Raw genomic sequence first — 20,025 nt, forward strand, 5'->3', positions numbered from 1 at the left:
AAAGGTTGAAAAAGTATGCGATGAGAAAAAAGCTACGCAAGAAGTAAGATATTTACCATAGAACATAATTGAAAGTGAGAAAAAATGTTACAGATGGAAAGGAAAAACAGAGAAAAGAAAGAAAGGAGACAAAAGGAAGAAGCAAGTAGACAGATCAAGGATTAGCATCCAGATCTACAAAGAGACGGAAGGACAAAATAAGAGGAGCATAGTGACACCGAAGGACAAGGTCCACAGTAATATGAACAAAGGAGTAGAGAGAATGAGAACCTCATGAATAAAAAAGAGGACCAAAAGTCAAAGAATAAAAAATAGGCAAACTTTTAGAATCAAATTGGCAATCTTGAAACAAAAAAGAAGCCGTCAACATTTGCATCCATGCCATGTGAGGAGAGATTGTGCAGAAAGAATTTAAGTGTATCCGGGTCATCAAAGGAACGTGATCGACCATCATGTGTAATTTCACAAAGGTTCGGATGGAGAATTCCATATTGGATGTTGATCTGTCTCATTAGAGGGCGTAGAGCAAGAAATTCTTTGCATCAGGCGTTTGTTGCATTGGAAAGATCTTGAGATATGAAGATATTATGGCCCGACCAGATGAGACAAAGTTTAAGATGTACAGCCTTTAAAACGCGTATAAGCTCAGTGAATTGCAAGAAAAGCATTATGACTCCACATGGTTTATTAGCATTTGGATGTAAACGACCCAGTCGGTGTGCTCTTTGTATATTGAGAGGACTTGATGATGATTGAAGATCCAGGAGCTCCGGAAGGAATTTCTGTGGAAAGGCTACCATGTCAGGACCTTTGCCATTTTCCGGAAGTCCATAAAGGCGCAGGTTATTTCTACGATTGCGATATTCAAGATCCTCTGCATGGATTTTTAACTTGTCAATCTCTTGTTCTAATGTTGGAATCTTTGAAGAAACATCTTGTAAGTCGCTTACACGCTGTTCAAGTTCCAAAACTTTTCCCTCCATAACAATCCATCTCTCCTCAATTTGCTTTAACTTTTCATTAGTCTTGGACATAAAAGGTTAAAGGCCATGTACCTCGTCTAATATAGAGTGCAGAACTGGATTTTGTGAGGAAAGAATAGGAGAAGGTGGATCATTTTTATGTCTTTTCGACTTTGTACCAGAGGAGGAAGAACGAGAAGTATGCAAATCACTAACCCTTGTGAAAATACTGAAAGACTTTCGACTTGCAGTGCATGGTGTTAGATGAACTAGTCACAAAAAAATAGTGAGTTAAATATTTCTTGTATTGATAAGGAAGTTATGGTATCATAGTTCTCAACATGTGCTACCGATTAGAATAAAAATACTTCAGCATTGATGACAAGATAACATAACATAACAATAGATACCCATTATGCGTATATTGAGGAGAAAAAATTTCCTTGTTGTCACAAGAAATAATAAAAAAGTGGTCACAAAATGCACCAGTATACGATATTCAATGGCCAAATGTTGCTCCAGATGAAGAAAACAAAAGAAGCATTATTTAAGTTCAGACGTGAGGACATAAGTGGGCAGAAAAAGAATAATAACACACCGTGACACAAAAGGAAGAGAACACTAAATGAAGCTAGTGACTGTGATGGTGACTCTGTAATGTTGTTTCTTCTATTGTGGGCTGTTACAACATCCACTATGTCAAAACGTGCTCTTTACTATTTCTTGCTGCTAACAGTCCACAGACATTGCATGTAAACAAGTGAAGCAACACTGTGACAGACCAACAAAAACAAGAGATAATTTCCATACCGGGGCCAGAACTGTAAAACCTTTTGCTTTTGCTGAGGTTTCCTTATTGGAGCTGTTGTAGCATTTTTATCTGAGGCACAGACGCATGGTTTCAGCTGTAGCAGGCGGAAAAATGAGAACGCGGGCGCCGCGATGTGATGTTCCCTGCAGTGATGGCCCTGCTGTCAGGCTCCTTCTGTTGTGGGCTGCCACATAAATCACTGTGCAGGAAGTGCTCAGTCACAATGTTGATGCATAATACTGTTGAAATATTGCATGGCTTGCAGAGAAAAAAAAAATAGTTGTAAAGTAACCCAGTGTGACACACTAAAGAAGAGGTATTCCCGAAGGCAGGGCAAGCATTATAGATTCAGTTGCAGACTGAGCGGGTATTATTTCTGTGTGAAGCTCAAAAGTATGTTTCCTCTGGGTTTTATATGAAAAACTAGCCAAAAAAGCAGAAACACGAGCGCGGAGATATAAAATGGCGGACGCCTGCGTTTTGTTGTGGTAAAATCACCGCTGTGGCATATGGCCTCAGACTTGAAGCAAAGTGCTCGAAAATCGGTATGGAGACTCACCACACCTTCATGCAACCATGCCTGCGATCTACGGCCAAAATATCGGCCAAACGAGGTTCTTTTGTAGTGATAAAGTCCCGCGTGGATGCAGAGCTTACACCGGGTCCGCCATGATGCTCCGGCGTGCAAGCCACGCCCCCATGTAAAGAAAATATAGTGAAAGATACTGAATCATCTGAATGGTTATCCCTAGTGGTGGTGGTTCACAACTCAATGGTAAAATTGGACTGTGTGTTGATCTGAGGAAGTTGAATAAAAGTTTGTGGAAGGACCACCATCCTTTATCCAATATTGTAGGAATGTTCGCCTTAATTAATACAGCAGAGGTCTTTATTACACTAGATCTTACTTCGACGTACCATCCGGTAGTGCTACATGAAGCTTCAAGGTATTTGACATCTTTTATTACACCAGAAGGTGTATACTGCTATAAGCGAATGCCCTTTAGTTTGATATTGCCACCTGCAGTATTTCATCACCTGATGCATAAACTTTTTAAAGATAAAGAAAATGTACTCCACTTTCAAGATGACATCTAGATTTTTGGGAAAAACAAAAAGGAACATGATGACAAGCTGTGCAAAGGACTATCCTTATTAGAGAGTAGTGGTTTGACAATCATTGATGACAAATGCAACTTTTAGGTTGTCTCAGTTGATAAAATAAGTAAGGAAGAAGTTGCTCCAAAAAAGTCTGGTTAGGGTAATTGAGGATGCACCCGAACCAATAGGCCAACTTTGATAATTTTTAGGATTAGCTGAATTGTATTCAAAGGGTTTTGCTATTTTGTCATGACAAAACAGTACATATGAGAATGTTAATAAAGAAAAATGAAAGGTTTGCATGTAGTGAAAATTGAAGTAGGGAGTTTTAGACCATAGTGAGGAAGATTGCTTGTGCTCCAGCCCGGTGTCTGATTCACACTAGATGTAAAACCATTATTCTTACATGTGCCAGCAATGTTGGAATGGGGGTGGTTTTGATGCAAGTGCGGAATAACAAAGTGGTAACAGTTGCATAACCCTTTAGGGCACTCAGGAGAGCAGTGTCTATTCAGCTCTAGAAAAAGAAACTCGAGCGTACTGTTGGGGCATTGAATATTTTACGGCATTTCTATATGGTTTGAAGTTTATTGTAAGAACTGATGACAAACCATTTGTATAATTATTCACCACAGGAGTATGTAGGAGATCTACACCTAGAGTTGCAAGATGGTGGTTTAGATTACTAGAAATTTATTAGTGATCTCCATAGGCGAAGTATCAAAGATTCACATTTCATAAGAGGAGGAATGAAGGCCAGCTGTGATGAAATATTAAATGTATTGAGTCCAGATAGCCCGTAAAAAAAAACACTTGGAGTCAGATGTGTTATCATACTTCAATGTGGCAGAGGAATTGTCTATTCAGAAGGACTTAGTGTTCAGAGGTAAACAGCTGGTTGTGTGTGAAATAATTTTGTAAATGGTCAATGAAGGACCTCCAAGTATGCATGAAGGAATTCTTGAGCATATGCAGCATGAAGAGAAGAGTCAGGTCTGACTTTTGGTGGTCAGGGGTGGATAGGTGAGTAGAAACTAAGGTCAGATCTTGCACTAAGTGTGCCATTAGGGACAAATCTAAAAAAGTAGTTCAACAAACTAGAGAGAACACATCTAGGCCAAGCAAGATGTGGGAGCGACTTGCTTAAGAGATAGCTGTATCGGGTGGTCCTAAGTATTTTTTGGCATTGATTGACCACTTTTCACAATAGCCAGAAGTGAAAATGGAACGGCAGGAAACGTCTATGGTGGTAATTGATTTCCAAATGGAATTATGTGAAAAAGGAAAGTTTTCCAGTATCCTTAGTAACAGATAACGGCGTCTAGTTATTTGCTCCAGAAATGAAAGCATTTCAATCAAGGTATGGAATAGAGCTTGTTATGGCCAGCAAAAACAACAGTTTGGAAGTGATCGTGATCTTAAAAATGTTAGGTGTATATCAAACAAACCTTACAACAAAGTGTGTAACAAAAAGATTGACTACAATTTATTCAAGGTGGGAGATATGGCAAGAAATAAAAAGAGAAGATTGGTTAGATCTAGGTTGTCTAAGATTTTGAACTATTGAAAATGGTGAGAGTGGGGAGTCGGGTTGAGCTTATGGGTGCAAATGTGTGGAAAGTAGGAAGTGCTGTTTGGTTAGAAAAAATAAATTACGCAGCGGTTGAAGGTAACTCAAAGAAGATGGGACGAAGTCTAGATGGTAATAAATTTATTTGTTTAATAAATGTATTTGTTCTTGCCACTGACCAAAATGGTAGCTTGATTATATGGTGCAGATCCATATATATTTTGTTGATAGTATTTTGTTTATAACATAGACACTTATATATTATGTTATAGTGTATTACTCATAGCAGTTTTGTGACAACTAGTATAAATATTGTGTGTTTCTTAAATTGCTTAGTATATTATTTTATTATTATTATTGCAATATTTACAGAGGAGAGTGTGTGGGTTTCCAGTAGAATGATGACTTGGAATGTTTCTAAGTTCTGAATTCCACTGGAATTGTTTGGAACAGATCCCCTTTTCATAAGGAGCTTTATGTAAGTTGTGAAATAAAATCCTTGTATTTCACTCACCTGTGTGTGGGTATTGAGCGCAATGTATTGATATAGTTTAAAGTGTACCTGTCCAACTGGCCTTTACATTGGATATACCTCTAAATCTTGAGCGTCACATCAAAGAAATTGCTAGCAGTATTGAGACCACTTCCATCAGATTCTGTTTCCATTCCAGGAATTTGGGTATTCGCCTCATGGATTCTGTGTGTCTTATTTTGCTCACATTGGAATAACCAGACGGATGTATGACGTTACAACGCAGGCTATCACAACGCCTGCCTTTACAACGCGGTTTTTACATCGCATACCTTTACAACGCATAGCGCTTAGAGGTGCTGGATAGTGAAAAGTTTAATTTTCTATTCCAACTCCAGTCCCCGTGGACACTAGGGAAGGTGTTGGATAGAAAATTAAACTTATTCCCTATCCTAGAGCGCCCCCCAGCGCAATGCGTTGTAATGGTTTGCGTTGTAATGACCGCGTTGTAATGGTAGTGCGTTGTAAAAGTTTTGTTGTAAAGGTTGTTCATCAACCAGACTAACAGTACACCCCACATCAGGCAACTCCACCGGCTGCCTGTACAGAAGAAATGCCAATGCAAGCTGCTGGCACACGCACACACGGCTCTACACAACCAAGGACCTGCATACATTCTCCACCGCCTGAACTTCCACCAACCATCGAGAAGACTATGCTCCACCTCTCTTTCACTTGCCCATACTCCCCGCATCTGCCGCAGCAGAAGTGGAGGGCGCTCCTTCACCCACATCACAACAAAGACCTGTAACAGCCTCCCCACGCACCTCCGACCATCACCTCACTTCCGGACTTACGAAGGGCCTTCAAGGCCTGGCTGTTCGCATAAGACTCTGGGACCTGTAAGCACCTGGATACCCTAACAGGTGGTTAGTGCACTTTATAAATCCTGATTGATTGATTGACACCTTAAATAAATGATTAGCAAGTACGTATGTAATGACCTGGAACAAGGTGGTCAAACTAAATCAAAGTGCCAGATTCTAAATGAAACTGCTCTTACCTTTAATCACTAAATATGACTTTAACTTTCCCATCCACTCTTTGGTGATGTCCGGCTTTGAGTATATTAACACCCTACCTATGCAGTCTGTGTAAATCCCCCGACCCCTCTCACAGCTGGTACTGAATAATCTATTTACACATAGCCTGGGAAACTTGAGAGCTCTGAAGAATAAGGACACTTGTTGCATCTGGTGAGCTGGACTCTGTAACAGAGATAAGACAAGCATTTACAATGCAACAGTCTTGCCTTCGGAAAAGTTAGAGCTATTGGCATTGTAAATGACAAACGTTTTATTTATGTGTTGGTTTTGAAAACAGATAAATAAATGGCATTGTCATTTACAATCCCAATAGCTTAATCTCTCGTAAATACAAGACCTATTGCACTTGCACCCACACACACACACAAAACCCACACGCTCACACAAAGCCACACACACACAAAGCCACACACACATACACAGAGCCACCCGCACACACACAGAGCCACACACACACACACACACACAGAGCCATACACACACACAGAGCCACACACACACACACACAGCCACACACACACACACAGCCACACACACACACACAGCCACACACACAGCCACACACACACAGCCACCCACACACCCACACAGAGCCACACACACAAAGAGCCACACACACACTAACAGCAGGCAGTAGTTACAACAAAGATTGCCCAATTCATCAGTTTCCCATATCATGGAAAAATGGCCTGACACAATCTTCGAGCAGCATAAGTTCTAAGCAAGCAACTAAAATGACACAGCTGTCTTAGGCTACACATAGTACACAAGAGACCCACGCATGGGCAGCAATGGTCCCGCGCACAACTGAACTGGCATTAACACAGCACTCAAGAGACCCCCCACAAAGCGAACACCTACACTCACCCATATGTAAGCGCAACATATTTGATACAATCATTCCACCGCATGCGTTTCACTCAATATTAAAAGACTTAGCATGTTATGCAGTTGTCGTGGAAACAAAAGACTATTAGAACAGCCATATCAAAATAATAAGTAAAACCTGGCACGAGAAAAACGAATTCCGGAGAATGTTATAAAGTTCAAATGAAAGGGGGGCAAGAGAGTGTGTGTGTGTGAAAGAGACCATCATTCTTGTGGATCCAATCTCTCTTGAATCGCTCTGTAAACACCTTCATTGCTCATACAAAAAGTTACGGAGCATGGGTACATTTGACCCGAAAGAACAGCTAACGATGAATACCGGGTTTCCTTTTTCAGGCAGAGCTGCGACTACCATTATGGTGATAATAACCGGCTGTAACGCAACACTACAGCAGGTCATGGGCGCAGACTGCCTATCGACTCTGTTGCCACACTGGTGTAGCACCATCCCCGAATATGGCTGTTATTCCCCATAATCCATCAAAACATATACAGCTGCCTACAGGAGTCACTAACATCCAGTAGCCATTCAACAGCGTGCCACTTCCCGCATGCAGCAACAAAGCGGCGCCCCCCACAGTTGCTCCCCAGTTCACGGGCGATTCCCCCTCAACCCGACTGCTCTGACTGCAGCTTAGTCATGCCCTGTGCAGAGCAGCAGACGCAGAGCATTAAACGTCCCACACCCGGCACACATTTCTGAGGCTGGGCCCACTGGCATGTTATTGCAGAAATAGGCAGAGGGCTGCACGCCCCATGCAGAAGGGTGGAACACACTCACCCCCACAGTCTTACGTTCCCCCACGTCCTCATCGATTGCCCCTTTAACCTGCGAAAAGCACCACTGGAAGTCGTTGGCTCCACCGATGCCGGTGTGGGGGCAGAGGAGAGGATAGGGTGACTGCCGAATATACACATGTCCTAGCTGGCTTTCCTGCACCCTCCCACCCGGGACGGCAGGGGACCTCCAGCCAGCTCACCGACAATGTGTTTCCCAGATGCTCACCTGCCATGGCGTTGGGTGTGCTGCGGCAGGCTTGGTGGCGGCTCTTGAGCCCTTGCAGTACCCGCTCTCCCGCCAGATCCCCTGGTGCGGCCGCTTGCTCGCAGAGACTCTCAGGCAATCAGAGCCGCTCAGGCTGTTCGTGATTTTTTTTCAAAATGGCGCACATTGCGAGTGTTGTTGTTGGACAAAAAGATGTACAATCTACTGCAGTCTTCGGCGGTCAATGAGGGTTGCCTTGTGCAAAACTCTTATTCTCGAGCCACAAACATTTAACAAGGAAACGTCCTTCGTGCACGCCATCAGCTCTGTGGGGGTCATGTACACGCTGACCTGAAACGCATATCCCAGTGACGTTTTAAGCCCCGTCCTTTTCAGACTGGGGGTGTGTTTTTAAGTGAGAACGTCACTAGGTAGAACAAAACTAAAAAACACGCCCCCCAATCCGAAAAAAATGGGCTCAGATCGTCACTGGGACCTCTTCTCCAATGCCTGGCCGCCATTTAGGAAGCCAGCCAATGGGGAAGAGGGGCGGGGTTTACCCTTGCTACTAAGAAACATAAAATGTCGCCAGCCAGACTGCACATGTGCGCAGCCTACGTTAGCCGAGACCTATTAAGGAGCATCCTCAGCTCAGCCATTGGGATCTTACTTCATAAAACTGTTTAGAAATCTGTGTTAGGACCACCTAAAGGAGGAATGTCCAATGTAGGTCCAGATGTTTAAGATAGTCACTAACAACTAACATTCCTGCCGTCCTGGACCCATGTTGAACATCCCTGTCCTCAGGGAAGTACTTTGGTCAATTTAAAAATGTCCTCTTTTTAAAAATTTTAAAAATACTTGAGGAATTTTCAACTTTTCCCCAAAATAATTCAAGATTGAATTTCAAGACTTTGAGGAAAGTAAATTTTCCGCAAATACTAGTCTACACCTAGAGTTGGAATAGTTCAATTCAAAAATTCTTTATTTCGGCCGTTCAGGCCATAAAAGAGTGCAAGATAAAACATGATAAAAGGAGATTGAATAAAAATTAATTACATAGACACCATAAAATTCATTATACACATATTAGACGTATTTGCAGTAAAAAAGTTCAAAATATTTTAAACCTTAGCATTCAATATCAATTAATTGGCGCCGCTTGGTCCACATAGCTAACAAATACTTGGAAAGTGCAAATACGATAGAGCTTGATGTGTGAGTCTTTAGGATTCTAAAAGCATGTAATCAGTTTTTGAAACCTACGTTTCTACAGAGTGGTACCAGCCAACACTTCCTGGATTTAGCGTAAGCGGAACAGAAGAAGAGCACATGTAGTTCGTCCTCGACGTCACAGCTACATCCTGGGCAAGACTTGTTGGTGGAGGCTGACCATTTACTTGTAAAGGCTTTAAGTAGTAAAGTGCCATATCTCCATTGAATAAAAAGTTTCCTCGCGAAAATTGGGAAAACAACATCCATAAAATCTTTCAAAAAGCAAGAATTTTTGAAAGTTAAAAAGGAGTTAGTGAAAGTACCAGCATTAGAGGCACAAACAAATGAGTTAAAAAAAATTTCCTTGAAAATCTTGGTAAGGGACTTACGCGATACCTCGAGACAGCCCCTTTCCGGATTATCCCACATTGCAGGCAAACCTAGACTTAGAAATTCACGCTTTATGAACGCCAACCAGGGAATTTTACCTGCGCTATTAAAACGTAATATCTGCTTCAGCTCTTGCCTATAATTTAGCAGATCTGGCGTTACCCATAGCCTACGCCAAAACCTGAGCGGCTTTAGTGCCAACTCATCTTCTATGGGTGTCAGTCCCAAGTCTAGCCTTAGGGGGAGTAGCGGGGTGTTTTGAGGAAGTTTCAGCAACTGTCTAATAAATTTTGTTTCTAACTTAGCAATTACTGACGTACAGGAATGTCCCTACAGCTTCCTGCCATAGAGAGCTGCAGCCCTAACTTGGGTCTTGTAAATCTCCAGGGCTGGGCTCGCTGGCTTGTAGGTCGATGTGTTTGAGACTTTAAAAATTCCATCTGCCCACTGTGACAATTTCAATTGAGATTTAGCTTGCTGAGGTCCCTGTGAGAAGTTGGCCTGATATGCAGTGCTCACTATTCTAGTGATCACTATGCATCAGTCCAGACGACCCTTATGGTGATTGGTTGTAAGTCAACCTTAGACCAGCTATCCTAGTAGCGTGGATACGAGCAGTCTTCGGGCTAAACTCTAGAGGGCGTGTTAAGCCAGCTGTTATACCATCACATACCCCTTGAACACCAAGTGAAAGGACACCACACAAGTGTTATGAAAATAAACAGTGTATTTATTAGAATCACAACAGCCCTGTACTCTTTATGAGGACAGGGTACTAAGCACACAACGAAACTCTTAGGAAAATACTTCAAGTGCACAATCAATACAAGTGCCCGAGGGCACGGAAAGTTTAGTGGTCTCGGGCGGACCCAATAAGGCAAGTCGGAAGCGAGGGACTCGGGACCCTTAAATAAGGAGGCTACGTGGGCACCGAAATGCCGAAGTTACCTAGCCCAAGGGCTGCGGCTGCACAAGTCTTTACAGACGTCGGGAGTCCTCGCTGACGAGCCAGGAGCCGGAAGGAAGGAGTTGCTGGCCGGCGACCAGTTGAAGATAGTTCGTAGAGATCCAAGCCTGGATCAGGGATGGATGACACCTGAAAGCAGAGGGGACCAAGTTCGTACTACTAGCCAGTAGTCAGAGGGTACCAGGAAGGCCCCGGATGATCGTCACCTCGACTAGGTGAGTGGGCGACGCTAGGCTCTGCAGTCTCACGGACCAGGAGGCGTTGTCGGCGACCAGGATGGAGGTGCGAGCTGTCCCACGAAGGTTGATGCTGTCGGCGTCGCTGGGCCCAGGATTGGGGCAACAAGCCTTGGCAAATTTCAGGGCCACGTGGTGGGCCTAAAATGGCGTCTTGAGTGGACCAGGAGGGTCCGGGGTGCTCCTCTCGCAGAAGGGAGGAAAGGCCAGTCTGGAGCAACCAGACCAGCAGCGTTGGTTGTCGGGTGTCGTCAAGAAGGTCACAAGCCAACGGCTAGTAACCAGACAACGTGCTGAGCGGCAAAAGCAGAAGGGCCCCACGCAGATCGTGGAGATGCTGGGAGGCTGCACTTCGGTGCTGGAGCTGCTCAGGGTCGGGGCTTCTCGGACCCCAGAGCACTCACCAGAGGATCCCTCGGCGGTCGTGCTGGTTAAGAATTTGTGCAGGTTTTGATGATGGCCGGTCCCTCGAGGTCTCGTCGCACCCACGGATCTCAGCTGAGCTGACGATGTGGGTAGAGGTCAGAGGTGCCAGGGAAGCCGGTTCTCGTCGAGCTGGGCAGTCGGATTCCTGAGGAAGGACTTGCAGCAAACCGCAGAGTTCTTAGGTGGTGCCTGCGGATGCAGGGTGACTACTCCTTAGCCACAAGGGAGAATCTTGAGAAGAGTCTTGAATGTCCTTTCGTAGAAAGTAGTTCTTGATTCAAAGATGATCTAATTTGGAAGGGTCCCCGCTCCTGCCTTTATCCTAAAGAAAGGGGTGGGTACATGACTAGGTCCTGCCCTAGGGGTGGGACCAGGAAGGGGGGTAGTTACACCCCTCTCCCCTGCCGGACTTTCCCCAGGTCAGGGGCTGGGCGCCCCTGGAACTGGTTCTAGCCGGCAGATGCGTAGTGAGCACCGGGGTGCCACTCCGCAGTCACCTTCTTGTAAAGCCCTGCCTACCCAGAATACACAAAACCCTGTCTGGGATGGTGCGAGCACCGCCCCGGACAGGAAACCCTTTGTCCAAGCTCTCCTCGCTGGAAGGACTCCCAGCAGCAGGAGGTCAGACTCGTGTCTGTGGTGGCAGCGTCCATTTTGTGGAGCTGAGGCTTCAGTTAACTTTAACCGGGGTTCACAGTTACGTACATGTCGTGTCCCTCTAGAAGGGCGAAATGCTAACCTCATCGCCAGCATTGGTGAGGGGTCAGCATCCCGATTCGTATGACACCTTACTCGACATGTCTTGATAACGCGATACCGAAGTTACTATTATGGCACGCGTTATCATGGAACAGCCATTGGGTCTTGGTTCCGCAAGCTGCAACCGGGCTCGTCTCGTGCCAGAGCCCAATTCACACGATTCCACGCACTCTGCCTTCAGGATTGTCAACACCTGCCATAGGAGTGACTGATAGGAACTCGGGTGTCCATTTTAGGGTTAGATATAGGGATACTATACCTAAAGCAACGGGCGAGTACGCCACGTTGCCCCAGCTGTCGCGCAGCCAGTTGTGTCAGATTTAGATGGCCATCCAGGGGTGGCATAATACATGCTGTAGGCCCTGGGTACACCGATGCCCTGAGTTACAGGGTCTGACAAGGTGGCCCAGTTCCAATTGGGTAATGCACCTAAGGTACACATGTCAATTTAGCGAGAGAACAGCTAGGCTGTGGGTCTGATTGGCAGGCCCACAACCCGAGAAAGTCATTTTTTTTTTTTTTTGTTTAAGAAATTTTTATTAAGCATTGAAAAGGGATACAAGAAGCATGTCATGAAAAATTAGAAAAAAGTACATATGAGTATAATAATAATGAAAAGACATCAATCTATAGGAATTTATATAGAAAAAAGAAGGGTATGAAGAGATAGATAGAAGAAAGAAGAAAGGAAAAAAAAGAAAAGGAGGAAAGCAGAAGACAGGGAAAGAGAAGAGGAGAGAAAGAGGAGGATAAGGAAGTAAAACTAAGGGATCATAAGGGACACGGAGCACGCGGTAAGGGAGAAGGATTAGAAGAGAGATAGGAAGTAAAGGGAAGCCATAATAAGTCAGATTTAATTTTCAAAGGGATAGAGGTAGAAGAGGCTATAGAAATTCTATGTTCATCACAAATATAATTCCACCATGTGTGGACCGAGAGTTTAGAATTATCTTTCCAACACGATAAAATAACTTTAAATGCAAGTGCAATAAAAAGGTCTAACAACTTAGCAGAAGAGGGTGTAACAATATCAATATCATCAGATAAAGAACCTAAAAATATGTGTATAAAAGATAATTGTGAAGAAAGAGATAACATTTAGATAAAACTGGGGAACAATGGTATAGTTGGTGTTGTAGAGTACCAGTAACTTTGGAACAGGACCAACATAAAGGTGAAGAGGTTGGAGAAAATTTATGTATAGTAACCGGGGTAATAACAACTCTATGGTAAATAAAAAGTAAGGATTGGGTAATGCGTGCAGCAACAGAAACTTTGAAGAGTCTAGACCATAAACGATCCCATAATGCAGTGTCAAAAGAGACATCAAGATCAGTTTCCCAAGCAGTCTCTACTGTAGATTTAGATCGAACAGAACAATTAGACAGTAAAAGTGAATATACAAGAGCAGCTTTAGGTTGTTGAGTAGAAAAGAGAGGGTAAAGTGGAGTGACAGGAGTGAAAGAGGAAAAGGAATCGGAGGAAGAAGATAAAGAGGATAAGTGAGATTGAATAGCAGAGATTATAATAGAATATTCAGCAAGAAATGAGGAGGGTAAGTTAAACCTATTTTGTAAATCTGTAAAAGAAAGAAGAGTGGAATCAAGGAAAAACTGATGTACAAACATTATATCCTTTTCTTTCCAGTGTTTAAAATAGAATGATTTACCTTTATATCTAAGAAATTTGTTGTACCAAACTACAGATGATAAAAAACATTGTATAGGGGAAAGGGTAGAGGAAAAAATATTTTGCAAGGTAGATTGGCAATATTTCAGAATGGGATACTTGGATATAAAGGTACAATTTGACATGAAAGGAACATGTTGAAAGGAGAAATCTTTTAAAAAAGAGCGTTCCAGAAGCACCCACTTAGGAACAGGAGTATCAAGGAAATCATATGCCAAGGAGAAGGATTGTTTGATGAAAAAGGCAGAATGATAAGAGCCAAAATCAGGGAAACAAACACCACCTTCATTTTTAGGACGAATCAACTTATGTAATCCAATGCGGGGATGTTTATTATTCCACAAAAATTTTGTGCATATAGAATTGATACGAGAAAAATAGGATTTAGGGATTTTGAAGGGGAGCATAGAGACTGTATATAAAACATGAGGGGTAATCATCATTTTGATGGTATCTAATCTACCCCACCAAGAAAGAAATAGGGGAGACCAAATCTGCAGAAGGGATTGAATTTTCTTAATCAACGAATCAAATGTTATTTTAAGGGTTTCTTTTAGAGAGGAAGAAAACCATATGCCAAGGTACTTAATTTTAGAAGGGCACCATGCAAAATCAGTATTATTAAACATATATTGAAAACACAATGAATTAAGGGGAAGCACTTCCGTTTTGGATAAATTGAGCTTATAACCTGATATTGAAGAATATAACTGAACTTCATCTAAAAAGGGTGGGAGGGATGATTCGGGATTGGACATGTAGATGAGGACATCATCAGCGTACGCTGAGAGTTTAGTTTCGACAGAGGAGAATTTTAAACCAGTGATATGGGGGTTGGAACGAATACGTTGTAAAAAGGGTTCAAGGCATAAGATAAATAATAAAGGAGAAAGGGGACAACCTTGTCTTGTGCCTCTGGTTAAAGAAAAGAATCTGGAAAATTGATTGTTAACAAAAATGCTGGCACGAGGGGAGGAATAAAGGAGTTGAACTAACGCTATAAAATTTGGACCAAAACCAAACCAAGTAAGGGTTCGGAACATGTATTGCCAAATAATACGATCAAAAGCTTTTTCAGCATCTAGGGATAGGGCTGCTAACGGGGTTTTGACATTTTTACTGTGAGAGAGAACATTGGAAAAAAGACGGGCATTATCAGCAGCGAGTTTGCCCTTAACAAAACCCACCTGGTCTGTGTTGATTAAACGAGGGATAAAGGAATCAAGGCGAGAGGCAAGAATTTTAGCAAAAATTTTACAGTCATAATTAATTAAGGATATGGGGCGGAAATTTTTACATTGGGAGTGATCCTTATCAGGTTTAGGGATGATCACAATGAGGGCATCCAAAAAGGACCCGGAGGCCTTAGCTTCAGAAATAAAAGAATTAAATAACTGAAGGAGTTTGGGAGCAAAAAAGGAATGAAAGGAGGAGTAAAATTCAATCGGTAGGCCATCAGGACCAGGGGCTTTTGATTTCTTAAGGGAATGAATAGCTGAGGTAATTTCTTGAAGAGTAATTTCACGTTCTAGGTGTGAAAAATCAACAGGAAGGTCAGGGGGGGAGGGAAGGCCTTCGAAAAATGTTGTTAAGTTTGCATCAGAAGGATGAGTGTTGTCTGTATATAGGGCTTGATAGTAGTTGTGAAAAACTTCAGCAATGTCTTCATCAGAGGTAACCAGTTTGTTAAGTGAATCATTAAAAATTGGACCGACAGCTTTGCGTTCAGACTTGATTTTCAATTAATTGGCCAACATTTTACCTGCTTTGTTCTGACCCCCATGATATTTAGATTTTATTTTAAGGAGGGTATGACAGGCTTCATTAGTTATAATTTTATTAAGAGTTGTTTTGGCAAGAATCAACTCCTGAAGGGCAGATGGGGATTTGGAGGAGAAATATGTGTGTTCAAGGGATTTAATATGTTTAAGTTGATCTTCATATTTTTGCTTATTAAGCTTCTTTTTGGTAGAAACATAAGAAATCGTAAAAGCACGAAAAGAAGCCTTAAAAGCATCCCAAGTGTTAGGAATGGAGGTATCGACGGGGTCATTTAAGGAAAAATATTCATTAAAAAACGCAGTACATTTTTTGATAAAAGTGGCATCCGATAAAAGAAAAGAGTTAAATTTCCAACGACTAAATTTAGAGGGACTAAGGGATAGGTCCAGGGTAGTATAGACCGGGGCATGGTCAGAAATAAAAATAGAACCAATAACAGATTTTTGAAGGGAGGGAAGAAGAGACTTACTAATCATAATATAATCAATCCTTGAGCGTGTATGATGGACATTAGAAAAAAAAGTATATTCCAATAAATCAGGATTACACACTTTCCACGAGTCATATATAGGACGAGAGGCAATGGCAGATTGAAAAGCCTTATGGGTTTTATCAGGTTGAAATTTACTCGAAGATAACCGATCTGAAAAAGGGTCCAACCATTGGTTAAAATCACCAGCAACAATGAAATTAGGGCAGTCAATGGATGCAATGAGCAATTTAATGTCTTTCCAAAATTTGGGGTCTGGACGTACAGGGCCATAAATATTCAATAAGACCATCGTCTTGTTGTGAATAACAACCTTTGCCATTGCCCAACGACCTTCATCATCATTTTGAGAGGAGATAATTTGTGCATTTAAAGCCTTGTGAAATAATATAGCGACCCCTCCTTTTTTGTTGACCGCAGGAGAAAACACAACCTGACCCACCCATTGTCTCTTTAGTTTAAGGGAGTCAATGTCAGAGCAATGAGTTTCCTGAAGAAAAACAACCTGTGAATGAAATTTGGTTAAGTGAGACAATACCTTCTGACGCTTGACAGGATGACCAAGACCACGAACATTCCAAGAGACAAAATTACACATGTTGGAAGGAGGGAAGAATGGGTGAAGAGTGGAGGCAACACACAGCAAGGAGATCACTACATAGGGGAAGACAAAAAATAACAGTTAAACATTGGAGTAGTAGAACGCTCATTTCAAGAAGGGAAAGAAGAATCAAGCAGCAAGAAAAGAATAAACGGAGAAGTAAAGAAAACAGCAGAGGGAACTTGAGAAGAAGGAAGCGAGGAAAGAGAGAGAAAAGAGAGAAAGAGGAAAGATACATAAAGAGGGAAAGAGAATTAGGAAACAGGTCAAGGCACAAAGGCTTGATCTGAGAAGGAGACAGTAACCAAAACATGTGAGACGCGGGTACGCCTGGGAGAGGACATGTCCCACGAGCAGACCTGATACGGACATCATGAGAAAGGATAAACACAAGGATGTGAGAAAAAAGTTAAAACAAAATAGTAAAGGAAGATAAGTTAAGAGAAAGTAGATAGATTAGAGTAGTAATTGTAGAAAAAGAAAAACATTGAAAAACGAAAAGGCATTAGCTAGCAGTGTCCATGGTGGAAGGTGAGACACTCATCAAAAAGTTGCGAAGTTTCTGGGGATCATCATAGGACCTGGTACGGCCATTGTGGGTGATCTTGCAGAAGCAGGGATGGAGAATTCCATACTGAATGTTGAGTTGTCTCATCGTGGGTCGAAGGTTCAGGAATTCCTTACGTCGAGCATTGGTAGCAGAAGAGAGGTCTTGAGAAATGAAGATGTTGTGACCAGACCACTGGAGACGACGTTTGGCCCTGGCGGCTTTCAAAACAGCCATTAGCTCTGTGAACTCCAAGAATAACATGATGATTCCACGTGGTTTGGTTGCATTGGAATTGAGACGACCAAGACGATGTGCTCTTTGGATGTTGAGAGGATGAGTCGATGGCGAGAGTTCCAAAAGTTCCTGAAGAAGTTTCCGAATAAAAGAGACCATGTCAGACCCCTCCAAATTTTCTGTAACACCATAAACGCGTAGGTTGTTGCGTCTATTGCGATTTTCCAAATCTTCGGTGTGTAGTTTGAGTTTGTGGATTTCTTGTTCCAAAAGTGGAATTCGAGTTGAGAGGTCCTGGACATCGCTTACACGTTGTTCCAAGTTCAAAACCTTATTTTCCATAACCACCCAGCGCTCCTCAATCTGCTGAAGTTTAGCATTGGTAGCAGTCATAAAGGGTTGGAGACCACGCACCTCCTCAAGGATGGAATCCAGAACAGGATTAGTCGAAGAGTTAATGGGGGAGGGTGGGTCATTTTTTGGTCTTTTAGGTTTTGTTCCTGTTTGCGATAACTTCGGCGAAGTAGAGACATTTGCCATGATGCAGGATGACAAAAGGGAGCTGTGACCAATAATGCTGTAGAATATGAATTAGAATGTGGATGCACAAAGGTGATAGGGGCACACCCTGTGGCAAAAATAGGACAATGAGAAAAATGAGTCGTCCAATGACACACTATTAATCAGTGCGAAGATGCAGTAACAGCCACACGATGTCAAACAAGAGGCATCCACTAAATCAAAATCTTGACATTGTGACAGACCATCATGCCAGTATGGAATGTCAGACTAGATGAAAGAAAGCGCCAAAACACTCAAAGGTGAGTATAGACAGTGCATTAAGGCAATGGAGGAGACCGATGGTCATTAGAGAGCAGGGGAACAAGAAACTTGAAATGGCGTTGAGGTATTCATCACATTCCTTGAATATATCAGCAGTAGAAAGCTAGGCATCCAGAAGCACAAAATGGCGGCTGCTCCACCACATAGAAAGAACTGCGCATTTAAATTGAAAGCAGGAACATCGCCAAAAGTGAAAAAGAGTCCACAGCAACTCATCAATGTCGCAGCATCCTACGATGGTAGCAGAGCCAAGCTAGCGCCAGAGCGAAAGGGGAGAGAGCAGTAATAGCGCAGATAAAACATGCAAACCGGCGGCATACAAAATGGCGGCCGTTCGTGTTTTGAAGTGAAGAGATATTTACCATTGAAAATAGTCCTCGAAATTGCGCTCGTTTCGGTTGGCAAAGCGCTGCATTCTGAAGTTCCCACCTTCCGACACTGAAATATGGCAAGAAAAACCGTCCGAAAGACGGTTAGACGATTTCTCACGGCATCCGCGGGTTGTCCGAGACGGAGCTCACAGGAGAGACGTCCTCTATCGCCGGCGCGCAAGCCACGCCCCCAGCCCGAGAAAGTCATAACCCAGTGAAACAAAAGCAAAAAATCTGGGTGATCATAGGATTGCAGACCCTACTCTCCTACAGTACCCAAGAGAGGTTTTTATGAAGTGTGACCCCAAGATACTGAAATGTCGTGACCCTTTCCAAGCTCACACTGCCCAGCGTCGGATTTGGTTGTGTGGATGCCGAAAGATTAAATATCATGAATTTTGTTTTATCGGCATTTATCTCAAGACCACGACATCGACAGAAATCCCCAAAGCCATTCAATATCCGTTGAATCCCCATAGGGGACTTGGAAAGCAGGAGGGTATCATCGGCGAACATAATCACCGGAACCCTCCTGCCTGCCAACCTTCAGGACGTTATCCAGGTGTGAAATTGCACCATTAACGTAGAGGCAAAACAGGGTCGGTGCCAGGACACAACCCTGCCTCACCCCTCTAGCGGCTGGAAACCTTGATGACAATGCCCCATTCCTCCCGCATCTAACCTGGGCAAAATTCCCCTCAGGTAGCCTCATCAACACATTCAATATTTGGGGCGGAATGCCCAGATCTTGAAGAACCCCCCACAGTTTTCCCCGTGGCACTAAATCAAACGCGTACCAGAGGTCCACAAACACCATGTAGAGGCTGCCACCCTCAATCTTTGCCGTTTTCCAATACAGGAGAATTAGGCGAAAGATCTGGTCCATGGTGGATGTGTTCCTCCTGAACCCCGCCTGAAAGGGACTTAAAACTTCATGTTTCTCCATCCATGCCGACAATTGATCCAAGAAGCCGCGCAAAATTTTTTTGCGGGACATCAATTAGACTAATAGGCCTGTAGTTGGCTGGAAGCAGAGGAGAACCCTTCTTGTAGATTGGGACTATCTCTGCTCCCAGCCAAGTACAGGGAACCTCCATGCCTCGCAGGATTGCATTAAAAATAATGAGCAGGTAAGGAGCCCAAATCCCTGGTTGATGCCTAAATATCTCCCCAGGGAGTTTATCAAGTTCCGGTGCCTTGCCCACTGCAAGTTTCACTATCGCGTGAGACACCTCCCCCAGGGCTTAGATCGTCACTGGGACCTCTTTCCAATGACTGGCCGCCATTTAGGAAGCCAGCCAATGGGGAAGAGGGGCGGGGTTTACCCTTGCTACTAAGAAACATGAACTCTCGCCAGCGAGACTGCGCATGTGCGCAGCCTATGCTAGCCGAGACCTATTAAGGAGCATCCTCAGCTCAGCCATTGGGATCTTACTTCATAAAACTGTTTAGAAATCTGTGTTAGGACCACCTAAAGGAGGGGTGTCCAATGTAGGTCCAGATGTTTAAGATAGTCACTAACAACTAACATTCCTGCCGTCCTGGACCCATGTTGGACATCCCTGCCCTCAGGGAAG

The sequence above is a fragment of the Lissotriton vulgaris genome, chromosome 6 (assembly GCF_964263255.1).
Source record: "Lissotriton vulgaris chromosome 6, aLisVul1.2, whole genome shotgun sequence".
Classification (NCBI taxonomy): Eukaryota; Metazoa; Chordata; class Amphibia; order Caudata; family Salamandridae; genus Lissotriton; species Lissotriton vulgaris.